An 8500-nucleotide genomic window follows, 5' to 3' on the forward strand; every position below is an offset into this window, starting at 1 on the left:
CGCTGTTGGGGGACAGAAGGTCGTTCTGCGCGGACAGAATCTATTGTAGGTGAGTTCGTTCTCTGTCCGTTGAATCGTTCTCCGTCAAAGACCCTGAAATCAAAACGTTAGCTAAAAGACGACTCACGTTTTCACACGTTCTAGTGGAAGGTTCTGTGAGTCCAGGTTTGTTCTCGACAGCGGTTCTGGTCCATCACAGCGACATCCTTCATTCTACATGAAGTACTACAGTATAATAGTACAAATGAATACTTTATTATTCTCAGCACGGTCTACGATGTTTATGTCAGTTGTCGTCTGTTAACAACAACATCTGTTCCACATCTGACTGTTCTGGCTCTGGCTGTGGTTCTCCCTCAGGTTTGTTCCCTGATATTTTCCCAGTGGGACTTTTTTTACTGGTGAAGGTTTGAGATCAACGTAGTTTTTTTTACACGTCTTTACATTTTCAGTAAAAAAACTCTCCAGAACTTTGGACTTTGTTTGAGGTCCTGAGAACTCCAGTTATCGTCCTGCGTTCTGATACGTTAAAATATTCACACGTTGTGCGAAAAGATTGAGACAATTTGCGTGACATCACTTGTCTCCAGTGGCTGTGAGGAACGTAGGATTGGCTGGAATATAAAAAAAAAATACACTAAAGAAAGTTCATCTTTAGTCAGTAGTGAATATAATGAACAAATATTATTAGATTAGTAGAAGTTTTTTTTAACGTCGGCAAAAAAGTTTTTTCAGAAAAAAAACGAAACAACAAGAAAAAAACAAACTTTTTTTTTTTAGAGAAATTTCTTGACATTTGCTTCATTTTTCTAATGCGTGAAGGTTGTTGATTTGGACCGAAACTCACTTCTGCGAACGTGCACACACCCGTGCACACACGCACATGCACACACACATTTTGAAGCGTGCACACATGCTCTGGCAGCCTGTAAGCCAGTGAATATGTGAGCCATGGCAACAATTAGATATAATAGCCAATGGTAATAACAGCAATTCTGATCCTTACGGGAATGATTAAACTCTAGCAAAATATGCAGTGGATTATGTCTTAAGTAGCGTGTGCCGTTTTGTTTGTGTGTCTTATTCCAGGAGGTGTTTTTCTCCATCGTTTCATGCGTCCATCAAAGACTCAACATCTGACAATTATTCCCAGTTTTATGGACAAATAAAAAGTGGTGTCGGAGTAAAACCTCAGTAATGATGTGTAAACCACATCGCAGACCAATCGATGCTCTCACCAGATCACACTTTATAGAGTCGTTTTACCAAGTTGTTAAAGAGTCGACTGCGAGTTTCCTTCAACACTTTTCTTTGTCCGAGAAACAAGAGAAACATGTAATAAACGTTAATCCAGACGAAGGAAACCCAATGACAACGAGGAATGGGTTCATTTTATTTTTATTTTTTTAGATAAGATTGGCTTTAATTATGCTCTGTGCTTTTATTTAAATGGAAATAACACGACAGTATTTTCACTTCTCTTTATGGATGTAAAAATCCAGGGAATTGGTGGTAGAAAAGTAGAAAAGAAGCAGGAAATAAAAATATTGTCAACATAATAATAATAATAATAATAATAATAATAATAATAATAAAGAAAAAAAGGGCCAGAGAAAGCTAAAGATTAGCCAAAATACGTCTTAATGTAAGCAAAGAAATGACTTAAAACTTGTTTTTAAAACTATTTTCTTTATGCAAAAATAGTTAAAATAATTCCAGAAAGAAATCTCTTAAAGTTAGTCTTCAATAAAAATAATATTATTGAGTGAATTGTTTTTAATAATTAAAGAAAAGGCAGAAAATTAATCAAATTATTTCTTAATCTCAGTGGAAAAAAGTTTCTCTAAATGTCAGTAAAGAAATAACTTCTAAATAACCAAGAAAATAGCTGACAACAAATGAACCAATTCTAGATTAAATTAGCCAGACGTTGTTTAAAATGTCTGAAATAAGACAGGACTTAAATTACATGATTAAATAATAACAAACATAATGTGACACAACATAATGTTTAAAAAAAACCTTAGTTTTTTGGTATGTGAGTATTAGCCAATCACAGCGCAGAGAAATGCCAGTACAGAACAATCAGAGCTCTGGACAGATTCACACTCCGTCACTGTGTAATTGTGTGTAGTTGTTGTAGTATTATACACAGTTTATTGAAGTAGAAATGTGTAGTAACATGCAGTAACCGTCGATCCAGACGGAGGGAAACAAACCGATGATTTTAAAACACGTTATTTCTGTGAACATAAAGAAACCTGACGGTGGGCCATAAAACTGACAACACTGGTTAGAAGGAAGAAAAAATAAAACACAGAGTTTCTCAGCAGTTCCTGATGTTTGAGCAGGAAATCTCCCAGAAATACTGGAAGTGTAATTTTGGGCTCAAGACAGAACTTCAAACCTGAACTCTGAGCTGCACAGAAACGCATTTAAGGATTTACTTCAGAATCTGTTAGTAGTTTACAGAAAATGTGAACTGACCTCCGCACTGACAGTAAGTCAGGTACTGCATATTATCATGTACTGTACATGTACTTTTCTCTAGAAAAATACTCCGTAAACCTTTAAAAGACCCAACGGTTTAAACGTTTAATTTTTAATTTTCCTCAACATGTTGAAATCCTTAACATGTGTCTGACGTTAGTTCTTATCTTCATGGTAGATGTGTATGAAGTGATGAACACACACACACTCACACACTCACACACACATTAGCCAACTCCAGCCGGCTAATAATTTATGGACCAGAGTGTGAGACCACCCAGAGAGAGGTCAAGGACCAGGACGCAAACACACATACTGTATATGTACTCACCCACTCCCTTTCTCACACACACACACACACACACTGATTTACGTGATTCTAATTCTTAAGCTAATGCTAAACCTGCAAAATGTCCAACAAGGACACAGTGTCCCTACGACGACAGTGTTCTCCCAGCGTCCCCACAATGATACGTGCACCTGTACACACTCACACACACATAAAACAAAATAGAAAAATGCGAATAAAAGTAAATAAGATAATACAAATAAGACCAAGAAGTCGCCGAGGTGACGAGGGTAAACTAAAAAAAGAAAAAACACACAATAACGTCTGGGCCACTTTGAATTATTTTAGGTACCATATTTGGTCCCAGAGCCAGATTTTGGAAGTTCTACTTGGCTGCTGTTATTTCATCGTTTACAGTCAGAAATGTTAGTGTTAAATTTATGGCTTTTTAAACTGACGTGTGCGCTCAGAGAGGTGTCGTTGAGGAAGCAGAGAAGTTCCGTCCTGACGTCTGGGTCGCAGCCCGACTGAAGCCAAGGTCACGGGGTCGTGACTGGGAGTGGACGCATCTGAGGGAAAAACTATCTTCTCACCTCGTCTGCCTCTTCACAGGAAGCTGTCATCCCCCAGTTTGATGCTAACTTATGTGGGACAGGGACCAGATCGGGAATATCAGCCCCCGAGCCTCGGGTTTCACCTCCTGTAAGCCTGGAGGGGGGGGCCGGGGGGGGGCAGTTCTCAGGTGTCACTGAGATGCCCCTCGTTCATGCTGGTTATACTTAGACGACCAGAAGTCAGGTCGCTGAACATGAGGCGTCAGATATTTTTCAGAAATCTCAGCACTCAGTCAGTTAGTCGGTCGGTCGGTCGGTCGGTCGGACGGTCGGTCGGTCAGTCGGTCGGTCGGTTGGTCAGCAGCTTCGTGTGCGTCATCCTGTCGTGATAACTGTCCTTGAAGGCTACGTCTGAATTCACTTTCTGTCTTCCTTCTTTATAATTGAAAAAATTGAGAATAGGTTAAATGAGTGCCTTGGACTAAAGGTCAGTGACCTTTGACACCAGGAGAATTATTTAATGTTTTATCAGCAAATAAAATTCACCAAGACCAGATTAACAATTTAACCTGTTGTTAAACAGAAACCAATACCATTTGACTGCCCACAATTTGACACCGGATCTTGATTTAAAGGGACAGTGACAGTGATTTGTTGTTTTGTAGTTAGCAAGTAAGCTAAGTAGTTAAACCTAAAATAAAAAGGAAATAATGCCTTAGTGTTACCTACCCATTATACTCATTCAATGTATCAGCCATAGTTTTTTTTATTTAAGCACAGGCTAAGTTTGGTCCATTATACGGAGCCTTAGCAAAGACGCTAAAGAGCTAACATGTAGCTGAAGACCTACAGTTTGTAGACCACGCCCCTAGACCATCCAATAATTTAAATTTTTTTTCCAACCATTTTGCATGCTTTTTTATGGAGCTGCAGTTTTACTTTTTCCCAGGACTTTGAAGGCATCACTGCCAAACATCTGGTGTTTCTTGTCCTGGATCAATGCTGGCGTTCAACCCTTGACACTGACTCTTTGGTCAGATTGGATATTTTGAGGTAACCAATCACGTTCAGGGGGAAAGTGAAGCGTTCGCCCACATCGTGTTGTTGTTGTTGTTGTTTTTAGAGGCGATGTTTTGGGACATTAACTGTCGGGGGTAAAAGAGGCCGAGGCGTTTCCATGTTTGTACGTGCTAAATTCTAATCAGGGCGTGTTTGATGATGTGCACACACTTTATTATTGTGTGTGTGTGTGTGTGAGAGAGAGAGAGTAAAGTCGTTAAATATTCATCAGAGAGTGTCATTGGTTCTGGAGGACTATATATATATGGAGTAATTAGAGCAATAGTTTATATGAACAATAACAACCACCGTCTGCTGCAGAGGGACTGGCCTGAAATGACAAACACACACACACACACTGTGTGTATGTGTGTGTGTACTATACTAGAGGAATATAATGAACAAAATAAATTGATGCTAGCGTCAAAATCAAAGCTAAGGCCACGGTTAGCTAAATGTTAGCAACAACAAAGCTAACGCCACGGTTAGCTAAATGTTAGCAACAAATATGAGAAAAAACAGAAAATTTAGCTAAAAAAAATGAGTTAATGTCGTACAAAAAAATCCTAAAGTTCATACCTCACTACAAACTTCAGCAGAATACTACAGTTATGAGTATTTATACTACAGTTACGACTACTTATACTACAGTTACTACTACTTATACTACAGTTATGAGTATTTATACTACAGTTACGACTACTTATACTACAGTTACGACTACTTATACTACAGTTACGACTACTTATACTACAGTTATGAGTATTTATACTACAGTTATGACTACTTATACTACAGTTATGAGTACTGATACTACAGTTATGAGTACTTATACCTGCAGTTATGACTACTTATACTACAGTTACGAGTACTTATACTACAGTTACTACTACTGTACTTATACTATAGTTACGAGTACTTATACTACAGTTAGTACCCAGTGTTTCTAAACAAAAAAACGTGTGTATGGTTTCCTGGTATAGCCATACTCGAGGGGTCGTGATGGAGACCCCTGTGTTTGTGGGGACTTTATTCTGTGTCAGATTAGAGAAAGTGTTTGGATTAGGATTAGGCAGACGTTTGTAAAAGTACAGGTTACAGTAACGGAGCTCTGAGTGTGTGTGTGTGTGTGTGTGTGTGTCTACAAGACAGGATCACAAACCACCAGAAAAAGTGTGTGTGTGTGTGTGTGTAAATGTGCATGCCTGTCAGAGAGTGTGTTATGTATGTTGCGTGAACATGAATGTGTTTGTAATGTGAAACAGGAATTGTTGGTGTGTGTGCTGATAGTGTGTGTGTGTGTGTGTGTCAGTGTCAGGAAGGCAGGGCTGTGTGTCTAAATGTGAAACAGGCAGCGGTGATGCCTCAGTGGCCCAGAGGAGCAGCCGTGACCGTCTGAACTGGTCCCTGGAGAACCAGAGAATCCTTCCCCGGCCACCACTTCACCCCTGCTCTCTCTCTCTGTGTGTCTCTGTCTCTCTCTCTCTGTGGTTGGACACACAGAATAAAAAGGTTTGGCCCAGATGACCCAGTCCTGCAGGTCATACGTGCCAGCAGCTCGTTTGAGGCTTTTAATAAAAACAAACGCTAACGTGACCTTTCTCCAGGCGTGTCCTTCTAATGGGAACTCTGGAAAATCAGGTGGAGGATGAGAAAAGAACAGTGGACGGAAAGTGCTCTACGGAACATAAACATTTTAGTGAAATACTTTTTCTTCCTGTGTGAAAGACGTTCCTTTAACTCAGACCTGGGCAAACTACGGCCCGTGGGCCAGAGATGGCCCGCCGGGCTTCCTAATCTGGTTAACATCAGGTTAAAGTGAACCAACACCATGAATATTTGACTGGTAATTGTTAATTAAAAGATTGCGATATTTCACAGATTGATATTTAGTATTTACTAGTGTTAGGTTTAACTCTGTATTAGTCGGCTGGATCTGTATGACGTCATCACAAAATCAATGTACGTTTGTATGTTTTTGTATCTACACGTTTATTTCCTGTGAATATTCAAAGGCACACACACACACACACACACACACACACACACACACTCTTCTTTATATTCCTGACGCGTCCTTCAGATTTGTATGCAGACCTGTTTGCAGAGCAGCCATATTGTCTTCAAAGGTCTCTGCCTGCTGGAGCTGTTAGAGTTTGGGCCTCAGTGTTTGGTCTGTGAATGCATTGACATTTTACTTAAATCTAAATCCAAAAAAAAAAAAACCCTCCCCAGGCCTTTTCATCCTGTCCCACTGCCCTCACCCACTTTACTCTTTCTCCCCCACTGCAGAAATGAACATTTGTACTTGTGAACAATTCACTTCTCTTGTGTCAACAGTGTGTTCTGAATCTTTGGGTCAAAAAAAAAATTTTTTTTTTAAACAAAAGAAGTTTAAATGTTCTAGTAAAGATTGACGACACGCTATTGGGCTAGGACAGTGTTTTAGTCTCATACATGACACAGCTGTGACTGTTGTAGCTAGCGTTAGCTCTGGTGTCTGTACCGGGACTGTTGTAGCTAACATTAGCTCTGGTGTCTGTACCAGGACTGATGTAGCTAACGTTAGCTCTGGTGTCTGTAGCAGGACTGTTGTAGCTAACATTTGCTCTGGTGTTTGTACCAGGACGCTTGTAGCTAACGTGAGCTCTGGTGTCTGTAGCAGGACTGTTGTAGCTAACGTTAGCTTTGGTGTCTGTACCAGGACTGTTGTAGCTAACGTTAGCTCTGGTGTCTGTAGCAGGGCTGTTGTAGCTAACGTTTGGTGTGTGTGCTCACAGCAGCATGTTTTATGCTGCGTCGATACTCTAGACTTTTATCTACTGTAGAAAGTTGAAAAAATTCTACTAAAAAGCCGTAGAAACTGAACAGAGAAATTTGCAAATACATTTATTTCTGCCGTCGTTACTTTGTCTGTAAGTGATTTAACCCACACGACCACAGTGGGGTCCAGCAGTGAAATGTCAGCATGGTTTTAAAAATACGAGGGGACACGGGTGAGTCCTGTCACACACACAGGCCCCGAGACGGAACCAACCTCACAGGCCGTGAGGAGTTTCTCGTGGCCGAGCTGCATCATAAATTTCCCCCCGACCGCTTTTCGCTTTTCATCCAGAGACACTGTTTTGACTGTGCAAAACAATGGGTGAAATTCAAGCACCACATAAGTCACAGAAAAAACCCAAGAGCTTGGCTTCCCTCCGTTCTGCCGTTTCCCTCTGATTCACGTCCAAGTCTGACCAGAACTCTGGCTCTGATTTCAATCTCTCCAGATTCTCGTCCAGCGTCGAGGGCTCCCAGTGTCGTGAGGGCAGGAGAGAAAGCTAAATACTGTACAGAAGATGTAATCAGAGATGCCATGTGACATTTTCTTCCCTCTGGAACACTCTCACTGTACATGCACAGACACAAAGCATGCCCCAGTAGTCCAGGACACAGTGTGTGTGTGTGTGTGTGTGTGTGTGTGCAGCCTCATGGCACAGAGTGGCAGACTTCTCTGCACACAATCCTGGCACGGAGTGGCAGACTTCTCTGCACACAATCCTTCACTGTTTCCTCCGCTCTCCTAATTGACTTTACTCACAGACCCCCGTCAGAAACAATTAAAAAGTCCATTTGTATTGCTGCAGTCGACGCGTGCACGCAGCTCGCGCGGCGTGTGACTGCGCACACATCAACCCTCATCATCTGCATGTGATTTTAAAAACTCCGGGTTCTGCTCCCAGTTATTTATTTGAAAGTGGCCAGACTTGAAACGGTGCGAGAGCTCCCTTTTGATCCCACGGCGTAATCTGCAACTCATCCGATTTTTTTTTTTTTTTTGCCTTTTAAATAAATACCAAATTCAAAAAAATATTAGCTTTCCACGAGGCCTGTTTATTGTTTCAGATTTCCATGGGTTAAATTGACTGAGAAAACCTGGAAATCAGCGAATCACAGGAGCCTCTGACAGAGGTAATAACCACGTCTGACAAATAAACAATCGCCCCTCGTCTCCAGACTGAAGTCAACGCTGCAGAATCAGCCAGAAAACCTGCACAGACATGGAAGTGTTCCAAACCAACAACTCACCTTCAGCCCCAGGACACGGGTTCAGAACCCGGACCAG

This window comes from Cynoglossus semilaevis, chromosome 12 (genome assembly GCF_000523025.1).
Source record: "Cynoglossus semilaevis isolate Cse_v1.0 chromosome 12, Cse_v1.0, whole genome shotgun sequence".
In the NCBI taxonomy this organism is placed as follows: domain Eukaryota; kingdom Metazoa; phylum Chordata; class Actinopteri; order Pleuronectiformes; family Cynoglossidae; genus Cynoglossus; species Cynoglossus semilaevis.